The sequence below is a fragment of the Rhinatrema bivittatum genome, chromosome 9, assembly GCF_901001135.1.
Source record: "Rhinatrema bivittatum chromosome 9, aRhiBiv1.1, whole genome shotgun sequence".
Classification (NCBI taxonomy): Eukaryota; Metazoa; Chordata; class Amphibia; order Gymnophiona; family Rhinatrematidae; genus Rhinatrema; species Rhinatrema bivittatum.
The window spans coordinates 206,227,121-206,241,226 of record NC_042623.1 but is presented as its reverse complement, the minus strand read 5'-3'; positions in this window follow the sequence as shown (position 1 = coordinate 206,241,226).

Sequence of the window (14,106 nt, the reverse complement as noted above, 5' to 3'; positions counted from 1 at the left end):
AGGACTAGCAGATGTCACCCCTCGTCAAAAAAAGTAAGAATAGGGAGGAAGCTGGTAACTGTAGGCCAATTACCTTGATCTCACTGGAGGATATATTAATGCAATCACCACTAAAGGATTTGATAGTGGAATTTCTTAAATTGAGCAAATTACAAACTCTGGATTTATACCAGAGAGAGGTCATGTTGAAAAATGGAAGCTATCAATTTGAATTAACAATAATAATAGTAATAATAATGACAATAATGATAATAATAATAAAATATCAAGCAAATGTGATCAAGTGCAAAGTGATGCATAAAGGGAAAAATAACCCTTGCTGTAGTTACACAATGTTAGGTTCCATATTAGGAGTTACCATCCAGTGGACGGCTGGCGCCATCTTTAAAAATGGCGCGGGCCATCCAGTGGACGGCCAGCGCTATCTTTAAAAATGGCACCGGCCGTCCAGTGCTCCTACCATGTGACAGGGGCCGGCCAATGGTAAGGGCAAACGGATTTGGGCCCCTACGAATCCGAACCCGAATAGGACGAATCCATCCCTGCTGCCCATCCCTAGGTCTCGATCTATGGGAGTAATGTTAAAAGTTCCTAGCATCACTAACATTAACCCATGCTTAATAGGAGTGACACTTCAACTGTTCACACCACAGAGAGCCCTATCACAAAACAAGGGACTTCTAAAGGTGCCTACAACACGGAGAACTCACCTAACACAAATAAGAGACTGAATGTTTTTGTTAGTGAGCACCAAGTTCTGGAACTCTTTTTGAGTCATTACATCTGATAACAGAAAGAAAGAGTTGCAAACATGAACTGAAAACATGGCTCTTTAGAAATGCATATGATTTAACATAAAACACCAATATGCTGATAACTTCACTGTCAGTAGCAGAGACATTATAAGCAGAGTGAGCAATAAGTACTGAACAATCTAAAGTGTAATGGTAATAGAAATTATACTCACTGCAGTGTTGCCCTAGAAAATGTATGAATATGACAAAGTATACGTATTTGCTGTTGTGTTGACCTAAAATATTAATATTAACCATGAATGAGAATGTTGACCAAGTATATGAATGCTGATTTTGTAAACTGTTGTGATCTTCTTTTGGAACAAAGGTATATAAAACCCTATATATATATATATATATATATATATATAGATCTAGGCATTATAGTGGATAATATATTGAAATCATTGGCTTAGTGTGCTGTAGCAGTCAAAAAAGCAAACAGAATATTAGGAATGGAATGGTGAATAAAATGGACATTGTCTTAATGTCTCTGTATTGCTCCATGGTGAGACTGAATCTTGAGTATTGTGGACAATTCTGTTTGCTGCATCTCAAAAGTTGCACAGAATAGGTACAGAGAATCCAAAGTGAGATCTGAAAACACTATGGGCCAGATTTTCAAAGGGGTACGGGCGTAAGATACGCGCATACCCTCCGAAAACCTGGCCCAAACTCCCCTTGCGCGCGCCGAGCCTACTCAACATAGGTTCGGCGGTGCGCACAAGCCCCAGGATGTGAGTAAGTCCCGGGGCGTTCCAGGGGGCGTGCCGCGGCCAGTGCGTCATTGGGGGTGTGTCGGGGTGTGTGTCATGGCTGGCGCATCATCGGGGGCATTCTGGGGGTGTGGCCATGGCCTCCAGACCAGCCCCCGGACCGGACCCTGATGCACTGGCGGCCGGCCCAATGCGCGCAAGTTACGCCTGCTTCGAGCAGGCGTAACTTGTTCAACAAAGGTAGAGGGGTTTAGATAGGGCCGGGGGGGGGGGAAGTGGGGGGAGGCCGAAGGAAAGTTCCCTCCGAGGACGCTCCAATTTCGGAGCGGCCTCGGAGGGAACGGAGGCAGGCTGCGTGGCTCGGCGCGTGCAGGCTGCCAATTTTGGGCAGCCTTGTGCGCGCCGACCCCGGATTTTAATGGATACGCGCGGCTACACGCGTATCTACTGAAATCCCGCGTACTCTTGTTCGTGCCTGGTGCGCGAACAAAAGTACGCGTGTGCGCACATTTATAAAATCTACCCCCAAGTGTTCACTTTTTTTTTTATTTGAGAGAGTCAGGGCTGCCATAAATGGCGGCCCTGGATTGAGATGGGGCTCGGAATTGACCCTAGTTCAAGCTCCTTTCAGCGACAGCAGCTTTTAAACAGGTGCCCGGGTGCACATGTGCGTGCGTTTGCTGGCTCGCATCCAGGGATGCAGCTATTTTATAACATATGCGTGCATGTTATAAAATAGGATGATCATGCACAATTTTAAGTGGGTGTGCACCCATGAACACAAATGCCACTTCTACTGCATAAGTGGGGGGTTTCCTCTCCCTGACAAAAAATTTGTACTAAGAGAAAGAACACTTACTCAATTACAATTTTTTCCAGGTATAAATCATAAAATGCACATAATAGTAAGAGAGTGTAATATTGCACCTATCCCCAGGAAGACTATGGCCAGTATAGTCTAAAGATATGAAGATGTTACTTTAAACCCAAGACACATAGAAAATACACATCAAAACATGTACACAATCCATTTGGGTCCATGCTTCCTGTAATTGAATAACAAAGTTAATTGGAATGAAAGCCAACACTGCCACTGCTGTCAACCACAAGGTGCTGCTGTCACCAAAAGGGTGAAGTTACCATTGGTTACCAGTACAGTCCAGAATCTACTATAAAGTATTAATGATAATATTCAACATCATTCACTCCAATAACACTGGCTTATTAGGAGTGTCACTACAAATGTAGAATCTTCAGTGAACACTAAGATCTCAAAATAAAGGATTATTGTCAATTCCCACATCTGACGCAAACAAGAGATCGAGTGTTTTCCATAGCGGGTCCAAAGCTCTGGAAGTCACTGCCTGAGGTCCGCTGTGTGACCTGTTCAATAGATCCCTAGAAACAGGAATGGTGCCGAGTGATTGGAAAGAGCGGTGGTGGTCCCGCTTCACAAAAGTGGGAACAGAGAAGAGGCTGGTAACTACAAACCGGTTAGCCTCACTTCGGTGGTGGGAAAAGTAATGGAGTCACTGTTGAAAGAGAGAATAGTGAACTATCTACAGTCGGGAGAATTGATGGACCAGAGGCAGCATGGATTCACCAGGGGAAGATCCTGTCAGACAAATCTGATTGACTTTTTTGACTGGGTAACCAAGGAATTGGATCAAGGAAGAGCACTCGATGTCATCTACTTGGATTTCAGCAAAGCTTTTGATACAGTGCCGCATAGGAGACTGGTGAATAAAATGAGAAGCTTAGGAGTGAGTGCCAAATTGGTGGCCTGGATTGCAAACTGGTTGACGGACAGAAGACAGTGTGTGATGGTAAATGGAACTCTCTCTGAAGAGAGAGCGGTTTTAAGCAGTTTACCGCAAGGATCAGTGTTGGGACCGATCCTGTTCAATATCTTTGTGAGCGACATTGCGGATGGGATAGAAGGTAAAATTTGTCTTTTTGCGGACGAAACTAAGATCTGCAATAGAGTGGACACGCCAGAAGGAGTGGAATGAGACGGGATTTAAGGAAGCTGGAAGAGTGGTCGAAGATATGTCAGCTGAGATTCAATGCCAAGAAGTGCAAAGTCATGCATATGGGAAGAGGAAATCCGAATGAACTGTATTCGATGGGGGGGGGGGGGAAGGCTGATGTGCACAGAGCAGGAGAGAGACCTTGGGGTGATGGTGTCTAATGATCTGAAGTCAGCGAAACAATGTGACAATGCGATAGCAAAAGCCAGAAGAATGCTGGGCTGCATTGAGAGAGGAATATCGAGTAAGAAAAGGGAAGTGATTATCCCCTTGTACAGGTCCTTGGTGGGCCTCACCTGGAGTACTGTGTTCAGTTCTGGAGACCGTATCTCCAAAGAGACAGAGACAAGATGGAAGCGGTCCAGAGAAGGGCGACCAGAAAGGTGGAGGGTCTTCATCGATGACTTACGAGGACTGCAGGAGGTCGTTCAGCGGGGGTCAGGAACCCTCGCTAAACGACCTCCTGCAGTCGATCTCCTGCCGGCGCCATTTTCCGTACGGAAAACGATTTGCGGCAGGAAATCGCTCCTTGACCCCCGCTGGACCCCCAGGAACTTTTGGCCAGCTTGGGGGGGCCTCCTGACCCCCACAAGACTTGGCAAAAGTCCAGCGGGGGTCCGGAACGACCTCCTGCGTCGAATCGTTTTGGTCTATGGCCGCCGCCATTTTGCAGCGGCCATTTTGCAAAATGGCGCCGGCTGAAGACTACACGGTTTAGTGTGCCGGTTTTCCTGCTCTCCCCCTTCCCCCGATTTAGCTACGGACCGCCGCTACGGAGGTAATTTAAGCTATGGACCGCCGCTACGGACCCCCAGGTAATTTAAGGCATTTGGGGGGGGATTTAATTTAAAGGGTCGGGGTGGGTTTTAGGGGGTTTTAGTTGCCGTGTTTTAGTGTGCCGCTGGACCCCCAGGTAATTTAAGGCATTTGGGGGGGGGGGTTCGGGAGGGTGGGGGATTTAATTTAAAGGGTCGGGGGTGGGTTTTAGGGGGTTTTAGTGTGCCGGCTCACGATTTTAACGATTTTCACGATACTTTACACACCCAAACGGCAACAATACGATTCCCTCCCCCTCCCAGCCGAAATCGATCGTTAAGACGATCGAGGACACGATTCACATCTCTAATACTTCACGCATATCCAACATAGCTCTCTGCTTCTACAGCAGGGGAGGAAGTCTGATACTTCACGCATATCCAACATAGCTCTCTGCTTCTATGGCAGGGGAGAAAGTCTGATACTTCACTTTCAACACACATCCAGCATAGCTCTCTGCTTCTACAGCAGGGGAGAAAGTCTGATACTTCACTTTCAACGCATATCCAACACAGCACTCTGCTTCTATGGCAGGGGAGGAAGTCTGATACTTCACGCATATCCAACATAGCTCTCTGCTTCTACGGCAGGGGGAACGTAGAAATGTGGATCTATATAAAGACAATAACCAACAAGGACTGAGTTACATAGTATGGGTAAACAAAGGCATGGGTGTAGCTTGCTTATTGCGGCGGTTTCTACCCCTAACTATGGTAGATATTCATTTGGATGCAGTTCCAACACTGCTCTCTACATTAATGGTGCGGGTGGAAGGGAAATAGAACCAAAAGGTTACTAAGACCCAAGAGTAACAGAAGTATGAGAGAAATAAATAAATTAAAAAAGTGCATAGCTTGCTGGGCAGACTGGATGGGCCGTTTGGTCTTCTTCTGCCATCATTTCTATGTTTCTATGAGGTGTTGCGTATTTTACCAGATAAAAAGAGATTTAAAAGTGAATAAAAGACATGGCTATTCACAATGCATATAATTTGACATAAAAACATCTGAATAGACATAACCTCAAAATTAAGAAGGACAAAAGATAATCGCATTATGAAGGGTAAACGAGGGAATGGAGAATGCAAGATTCTAAAACAATGCACTAAGACATGAAAACTATCATTTTGCACTAATTATCCGTACGCTTTGCTTTATGCACTAGATCAATTTTAATATGTAGTAGAAAAGTTAACTTGATAAATATGAATGCCTGCCTATGAATACCACCTCTGTAACCAATTGTTGTTTGTTTGTTGTTATAGTCATGAATTTCACTTTGTAAACTGTTGTGATCTGTACATGGAACGATGGTATATGAAATGTCTAAATAAATAAAAAATAAATAAGTGGATTCCCTCACAGTCCATAGAGCTGCAAGAAACAATAATAACATAATAACAAAGACAAAGACATGATTTACATGTTCCCCTTTACTTCCATTTCTGCCAGCAAACGTCAGATGAAGTTCACTTATTCACATTGAGTATTCCTAGGAGGTGAATATTAAATGCTCTGGAACGTTTCACAACTATTTCAAAATCTCCTCTTTTATCCATCTTCCATCACATAAAGTGTGACAGAACATTTACTTTTATTATTTATTAGGGCACAGGGATTTATGATGGTTGCAGAATAGTATCCTGTAAAGAACAAAAGAATTAATATGAGAGGTGTCCAATCTTCTTGGTAGGATGTCACTTGTAAGGAAAATAATAGTTAATCATAACAATGGCAATAAATAAATCAAACTATCCATTTTTATAACTTTTCTAAACGTTAATAGACAATCATAGTGCAGGGAAACACTCAATAAGTGAAACAACATGATAGCATGAAATTATATTATTATGATACATGTGGCAAATAGCCAAACTTTCAGTTAGCAGCTTTTAAATGTTTTTAAAAGTCTCTCAAAGTGAGGTATCCCATCACCCTGGGGGTAGCTGGAGCTTCACCCTCCCATGGAGGGCTGGCAAGCAGTCTGTAATTTATTTAACTCGGGCAACAGGTCAAATAGGAACAGTATCTGAAATAAGTATAGACACACAACATGCAAAGAAATGTCTCTTCTGTTTGAGAAGCAGCAAGTTTTTGCAGGCCGTGATCGGCCAACAATCCAGAACTCGCTGAAAGAAGATCCACGGATGATGCTCTGCCCTGACCCATATGGGCAGCTGATGTAGCAGTGAGTCATCCCAGATGAATTCTCTATGGGTTGACGGCCATGGGATTTCCAATGGAGTGGGTTTAGATAACCCCCAACCTTGCCCAACTACAGAAGCAATCATAGCTGTCTCCACTTCTTTTAACTCCATTGCCTCTATCTGGTTGGCCCAGGAGAAATGTCCAGCATTGTCACTTGCCCCGACCCCAGAGAGGTCTTTGACGTAGGCCTCGACCATGACATTAGGGCCATCTCCATATGAGAAGGTTTGACCATGCCTGGTGTCCATCTTGGCTGTGCCCACCACAGTGGGACTGCCTGGTGCAGGAGGTTCGATGGTTTTACCACTGAAGCAGCCTTCTCCTTCCCGGTACTTCTGCTGCTCTCATCCAACCTGATCAGGAACATATGACCAGCACTGGGGTGTCTTGCCATCTGCCGAAATGGACTTGTAGTGGAAGGGCCTCCCTGCCAGTCGACGGTGATGCTGGGTCCCACACCGACATTTTGGAAAAGCAGACCCTTGCAGTAGTAGTGGTGGATGAAAATCTGCTCAGGCCTCTGCCATGCCTGACAGCACACTCAACGACAAGGATTGCACCCATTCCAGTGAATGCCATATGCAGACCGGCCCGGTATTGTACTGGATGTGCCACTTCTGTAAGGCCAAAGATGCTCTCCCAGGCCACAAATGGGTACCACCGTCTCACTTACCCATTGTCCTTGCAGGGTTTGTATGGCATAAGATTCTTCACCTACTGTGTCAGGACTATTCTCATGGAGCTAGCTGGCTTTGCTGGAGCTTTATCAATCATTGTGTCGACAGATGTCATCAAAAGATTTTCTTTTGCTGCTTCACTTAAGCATAGTAAATTGAAATGTCCGGTAAAGTCTTTTAATGAATAATTTCTGATGAGGTAGTATGGTTTGATCGCTCGCAATGGCTATCCATTTGGATTCAGGAGTCACGGCCTGTAGCTAGAAAGCTCTTAGCACATATGCCCTTACACACTGAACCTCATGCTGAGGATGACATCCCATGCGTGCTGTTGCTTTTATAGCATCCATTAGCTGTATGTCGATTTCGTAGGTGTGACATCAGATGTATACGTCACACGGGCTTTCTTTATTTGGTGCAATTCCTTTCCACCAATGCCCAAGCTTGGGAAAGGATGCCATTTTGTTGAAAGTGTCGCAGTTATAGTCCATCATTTCTAGTACATTGTACATACACTAAAAATTCACATTTCTCATATGGAGTACAAAATCACATTCTTCCACTGTCCTTGAAGCCCCATGTTCTTTGAGCACCAAATTATGTAACCCTTACCCGGGGTGTTTATTCCCAAGGGCACACAATCACATTTATAACCTCTGGGGCTGCTCTGGCTAGCTCCTTCCCAGCTTGACTCTTGATCCCTAGGGGAGATTCTTTCTATGGGGAATACTCTCGTCTATGGCCCAGACAATGAAAGAAACTTTAGGGTGTCCCTTGTGTGTATTTGTAGCTGTGGCAATCTCCAGGAGGGAGATGCTGTGAATAAACAAACTGGACCAGGTGCTGGATGTTAAATAATACTTTACTGATTAGATTAAGGCAAATAAAAGTCCATCTTTAAATACTTGTGCAGTTACACATGATGTCTTTACAGATAGAGTGTTTCACTGTGGGTAGGTGTCCTTTTCTTTCAGCACACTTGATGAGCATCCCATAGTAGGGTAGATTGTGCCTTCAAAGCTCTCCCAGCGGCTCATCTGGGATTCCTAGGTCAGGGGTCCCCTTCTAGCATAGCTAAAATCCTACCATACAGTCCAGCATCTTCCCAAATACCCAGCCCTGTGTCCTGGTTCCATGTTAGTGGAGATCCTGATGGGGTCTCCCTGCTCTTCCTTGACTCTATTAAGCTGCCCTGAAAGGGTTACTCCTCAGGTTGAAAAGTCTTTGAGTGGGAACCTGCTTATCCAGACAGGCTTCCAGTGAAGAGGGGTAGCTTATAACCTTTCGACAACAAAAGAGTGTATTTTTCTTCGTGAAAAAAAAGTATACATTTCAGCCATCAAAAATCTCACTCAGAAGGATCTGTCATCGGTCTTGGCCACCTAGGGAGTAGAGTGGTGCTCACGGATCTTCAATCCTCTGTCTTGAGAGCCCTTTTTCTCCAAAGGGGAAATCCAGCAAAAATCTCTCTCACTGAACTGAATGGGGTAGATTTTCAAATAGCACGATTTGGCGTACTTTTGTTGGCGCATCAGGCGCAAACAAAAGTACGCTGGATTTTAGTAGATACGCGCGTATCCGCTAAAATCTGGGATCGGCGCGCGCAAGGCTGTCGATTCCGTATAGCCGGCGCGCGCCGAGCTGCGCAGCCTACCTCCGTTCCCTCCGAGGCCGCTCCGAAATCGGAGCGGCCTCGGAGGGAACTTTCTTTTGCCCTCCCCTCACCTTCCCCTCCCTTCCCCTACCTAACCCACCCACCCGGCCCTGTCTAAACCCCCCCTTACCTTTGTCGGGGGATTTACGCCTCCCGGAGGGAGACGTAAATCCCCGCGCGCCAGCGGGCCGCTAGCATGCCGGGACGCGGCCACGCCCCCGGACCGCCCCGGGCCCGCCCCCGAAACACTACGTCCCGCCCCGAAAACGCCGCGTGGATCGGGCCCGCCCCCGACACGCCCCCCTCGGAAAACCCCGGGACTTACGCGAGTCCCGGGGTCTGCGCGCGCCGGTAGGCCTATTGAACATAGGCGCGCCGGGCCCTGCTCGCCTAAATCCGGGCGGATTTAGGCGAGCAGGGCTCTGAAAATCCGCCCCAATATTTAGGGATCCTCTGGCAGGTTGTGCAGAGAGGCCAATCCCCTTCAAAAAAAGGGGAAACCTGATGAGGCATTTTAGAGCAGACTTGGTGTCTGCTCTAAAATGAAACTAGCCACACCCTTAGTCACAAAATGGCTGGTTATAAAGGGCCTGAGTATCCAATCCGAGCTCTCCTCAAAGGGAGGAGGGCAAGGGGGATGGCTAGCTGTAAAGTTCTTTAAGCAAAGGAAATGGAACTGGGGATATTTAGTGGTGGACTGGACTGGAGGGTCTGGCCACATACATGTACAACTATCATGCAATACTTTGAATATTCCCTCCTTGGCCTGCACTGTATCGCAAAATGGAGGACAATTTTCAAAGCCATTCCCCTGGTTAAAATAACATTTTATCAGTGTAAACAGGGTCTTTGCCTTGTGAAAGTATACACACTTGTATCCTGTTCCTGGGGGCAGGACTAGGATGGGAATGGGAATAAAGCATGTACATCTGTATTTTCAAAAGCATGCGTCTTGTTTTAGACAGAAAAAGAAAGTGTAAATGTCTGCAGGTACTTTTTTCTTAGGCAATTTTCAAAGTGAAAGTACAAGTGATCTTTCATTTTGAAAACTGGTGTCAAGTCAGTGGATAAAAGGGACTTGACGACTTGTTTGGTAAGCAGGCAATATGAAAGTTGCCATTGCCCCCATAGAGTCTTCAAGCTATTTCTGCCCAAGTGCTAAACATAGATGGCTGCTACAAACATGCTAATTTCTCTTAAGCTCCTGGCTCTAACTCCTTACTTCAAACCTCTATAAATGTTATCTGGGACCATGGAGCATGTTTTCAGTGCTAAAGGGAAAATTGAGAGAGTAACTGTCCCAGAGGAAAGGAAGGTAAAGAAGAGCTTGTCCTGCGTTGAGTTATGTACTCCTCTTGGATATGACCTTCTTTGTCTGTTCTGTCATCATAGTACATTTTATATGTTTTCCTTAATGCACTGACACACTGTGCCTTGTTGTATTGTTTAGCTTTGTTTTTCTGCAGGGCATATAACCTTTGCTCTAAGAGGTCATTAGAGCTGCTATTTGATTGTACTAAACTTTCTGACTGGACATTTCCTTATTTAGGAATGCTTTGCATTTCCTTATTTAGGGTCAGGCTAATTTCAAAATAAACACACGTGCACCCGTACATATACATATCGGCACTGAGCAAAGATACGCTGGAATTTTAAATCATAAGAACATAAGGCTTGCCATACTGGAGCAGACCAAGGGTCCATCAAGCCCAGTATCCTGTTTCGAAAAGTGGCCATTCCAGGTCACAAGTACCTGATCCAAGGGGTAGATAGATTCCAAGCTGCTTATCCCAAGAATAAGCAGTAGATTTCTGCAACTCTACCTTAATAATGGTTAATGGACTTTTCCTCCAGGAACTTGTTCAAACCTTTTTTAAATGCTTCTATACTAATAGGGCCGGATTTTAAAAGGGGTACGCGCATAAGATACGTGCGTACCCCCGAAAACCTGTCCCAAACACCCCCTGCGCACGCCGAGCCTGTGTTGCATAGGCTTCCGGCGCGCACAAAGCCCTGGGATGCGCATAAGTCCCAGGGCTTTCCTGGGGGGGGGGCGTGATGGGGGGCGTGTCGCGATCCGCACGTCATCGGGGGAGTGTCGGGGGTGTGACGCGGCCAGCGCGTCTTCAGGAGCAGCGCGCGGGCGTGGTTTCGGCCCGGGGGCATTCCGGGGGCATGGCCACGGCCTCTGGACCAGCCCCCGGACCGGAACATGGCGTGCGGCAGCCGGCCCAACGCGCGCAAAGTTACGTCTGCCTCGAGCAGGCGTAACTTTCGCGACAGAGGTAGGGGGGAGTTTAGATAGGGCCGGGGGGGTGGGTTAGGTAGGGAAAGGGAGGGGAAGGTGGGGGGAGGTGGAATGAAAGTTCCCTCCGAGGCTCGGAGCGGCCTCGGAGGGAACGGAGGCAGGCTGCGCGCGCCGACCCTGGATTTTAATGGATACGCACGGCTACGCGCGTATCTATTGAAATCCCGTGTACTTTTGTTCACGCCTGGTGCGCGAACAAATCTACCCCATAGCTTTCACCACATCCTCTGGCTAGGAATTCCAGAGCTTAATTATGTGCTGAATAAAAAAATGTTTTCTCTTTTTAGTTTTAAATGTATTACCCAGTAACTTCATTGTGTGTCCCCTGGTCTTTATACTTTTCGAAAGAGTAAACAACTGATTAACCTTTTACTTGCTCCATTCCACTCATTATTTTATGGAACTTTGTAATATCTCCCCTCAGCCATCTCATCTCCAAGCTGAAGAGTCCTAACCTCTTTATCCTTTCTTCACAAGGGAGTTGTTCCATCCCCTTTTTCATTTTGGTTACCCTTCTCTATACGTTTTCTAATTCTGCTATATCTTTTTTGAGATGTGGTAACCAGAACTGCACACAGTATTCAAGGCACAGTCGTACCATGGAGCTCTCTTATATCTGTTGAGGAGGTAGAGGTTGTAGAGAAGGCGGAGGAAGTGATGCAGGAAGGAAGAAAGTGCAGAATAGCTGATGATTATGGAGGCAGGTTAATGACCATGTGAACAGATGATTTGCTTCACTCAAGAAGAAAACTACATTCTGGAACTGATACTGGACATCTACAGTGTATTCCTTGGGAAAACAATATCATCCAGGAGAATAAAACACATTAAACTTTGCTATCAGGACATAGGGAAGTACACTTTCAAAGCCATTCCTACATGTAAAATTGTTCTTTCCCTGTGGAAATGTGGTTTCATGCTTCAATAGTTTGGGAAGTTTGTGGTGCAATGTTAGCCACCATGTTACCGTTTATGCCAGCTGTGATGAGAACCATTCCTGGATGTTTTGGATCGGGAGAGCTCTAATCCCTGCATCAAAGAACAGTTAAATCTATAACTTACTATAAATTTAAGCTATCAGTGTAGTAATAAGTCAGGTAAGTTATTTGCCAACCTTGTCAAATCTAATACGGATTTGAGGTATATTAATAGCCTTAAAACTACCAATTTTTCTTTGCTAAACACTAATAAGGCAATCGTCAATATTTTGAGGCAATTTTATGAGATATTATATACCTCTGAGAACTGGGACCAAGAGAAATATAGGGTATTTTTGGACAAGGTGGGGGTTCCCCAAGTTCACTGCAGATCATTTGTCTTGGTGAAAAAGACCCATAAATTTGATAGAAATTCAGGGATTTATTCGTGGAGCTAAATCTTTGAAGCTCCCAGGCCCTGATGGATTCACAGCTGAATTTTATAAATCTCTTTCAGACCATGTCACGGTGCCCTTAGAGGCAGTCTTTCAAGCTTTGATAGACAGGGGGTTATTCCCTATGGACATGAATTTGGCACAAATTATAGTGATTCCCAAGGAAGGGAAAGATCCTACATCTCCAGCGTCCTACTGGTCAATCTCAATGTTGAAATTTGATCAGAAACATTTTGTTAAGATATTAGCTGACTGGCTGAGACTTTGCCAAAACTTATCGATACTAGTCAAGTGGGATTTGTCAAGGGACAATATATTTCCATGAATGTTAGACTCCTCTTAACAGCAATGTCTATGGGAAAGAGTCGACAATTGCCTTTTCAGATGGTCAGTTTTGACACAGAAAAGGCTTTTGATAGGGAGGAATTGGATTATTTATTTTTTCTCTTGGACCATATGGCGCTCTCAGGGTTGTTTCAAAGGGCATTAAACTACGCTGACCCTAAAGCTTAGTTAATGGCAAATGGCATTTAATCTGAACTGTTCTCTATTGGGAAAGGTACCCATCAGGGTTCCCGCTCTCTACAGCTTTTTTAAAAATTATTTTTGGAACCTTTTTTAAGGTCATTACAACAGATGCCAGAAATATGAAGATTCTACTCATCCATTATGTTTAAATACGCTGCCTTTACTGATGATATATTAGTATTTTTGACCAATCCAGAGAGCTAATTATGTGCCCTTCTATAGCTTTTTGATTGCATTTTCAATATTGATAAATCAGAAGCTTTTGCCTTTCCACCCTCAGTGCAATCCCTATGGACTGGGGTATTCCCACTGAAATGGGCAGAAGGGCCAATTAATTATTTGGGACTACAGATTTAATCTGAGTTAGGCCAATTATATGGAATTAACATTTCTCATCTTTTAACTTTTACTAAATGAAAGTTCCAACTTTGGAATCAACTACCTTTATCTTTGGCTGGGAGGATTAATCTTTACAAGATGATGATTTCCCCAAATGGCTTTATATACAAAGTTTTCCACTCCATATACTCCCCAGAGATCTGAAAGCATTAGATAGTTTGTTATTGGCCTTTTAATTGGGGGGTGGGGGAGGAAAGCTTGTGTTGCCCTAGCATGTATGAAAAGGGATTGGTTGGAGGGTAGTCTGGGACTCCCAGATTTGGCTTCTTACAATTTGGCCTGTCTACTTTTAAGGGACTGGTTATATGACAGGTCTCTTTATTTTCATTTAGAGGGAGAATGAACTTTGGTTAATCCCTAGATTTAAAATTCATCCTACACATCCCTTATAGTAAACTCCCAAAGGAATGGTCGAAGTCTACTGATTACCCCTGTGAAATAGGCCTAGAATTCTTTGACAAAGATTTTCAGGAGATCTCCTTATTGTTCTCAGCTTCTACCTGTTCAGAGGGAATTTAGATTTTTCACCTGGTAGTACCAGACAGGTCCTTCGTTCCTGGGAAGTGAGTGGAGTTACACAGATACAACATGTAATAGGGGAAGAG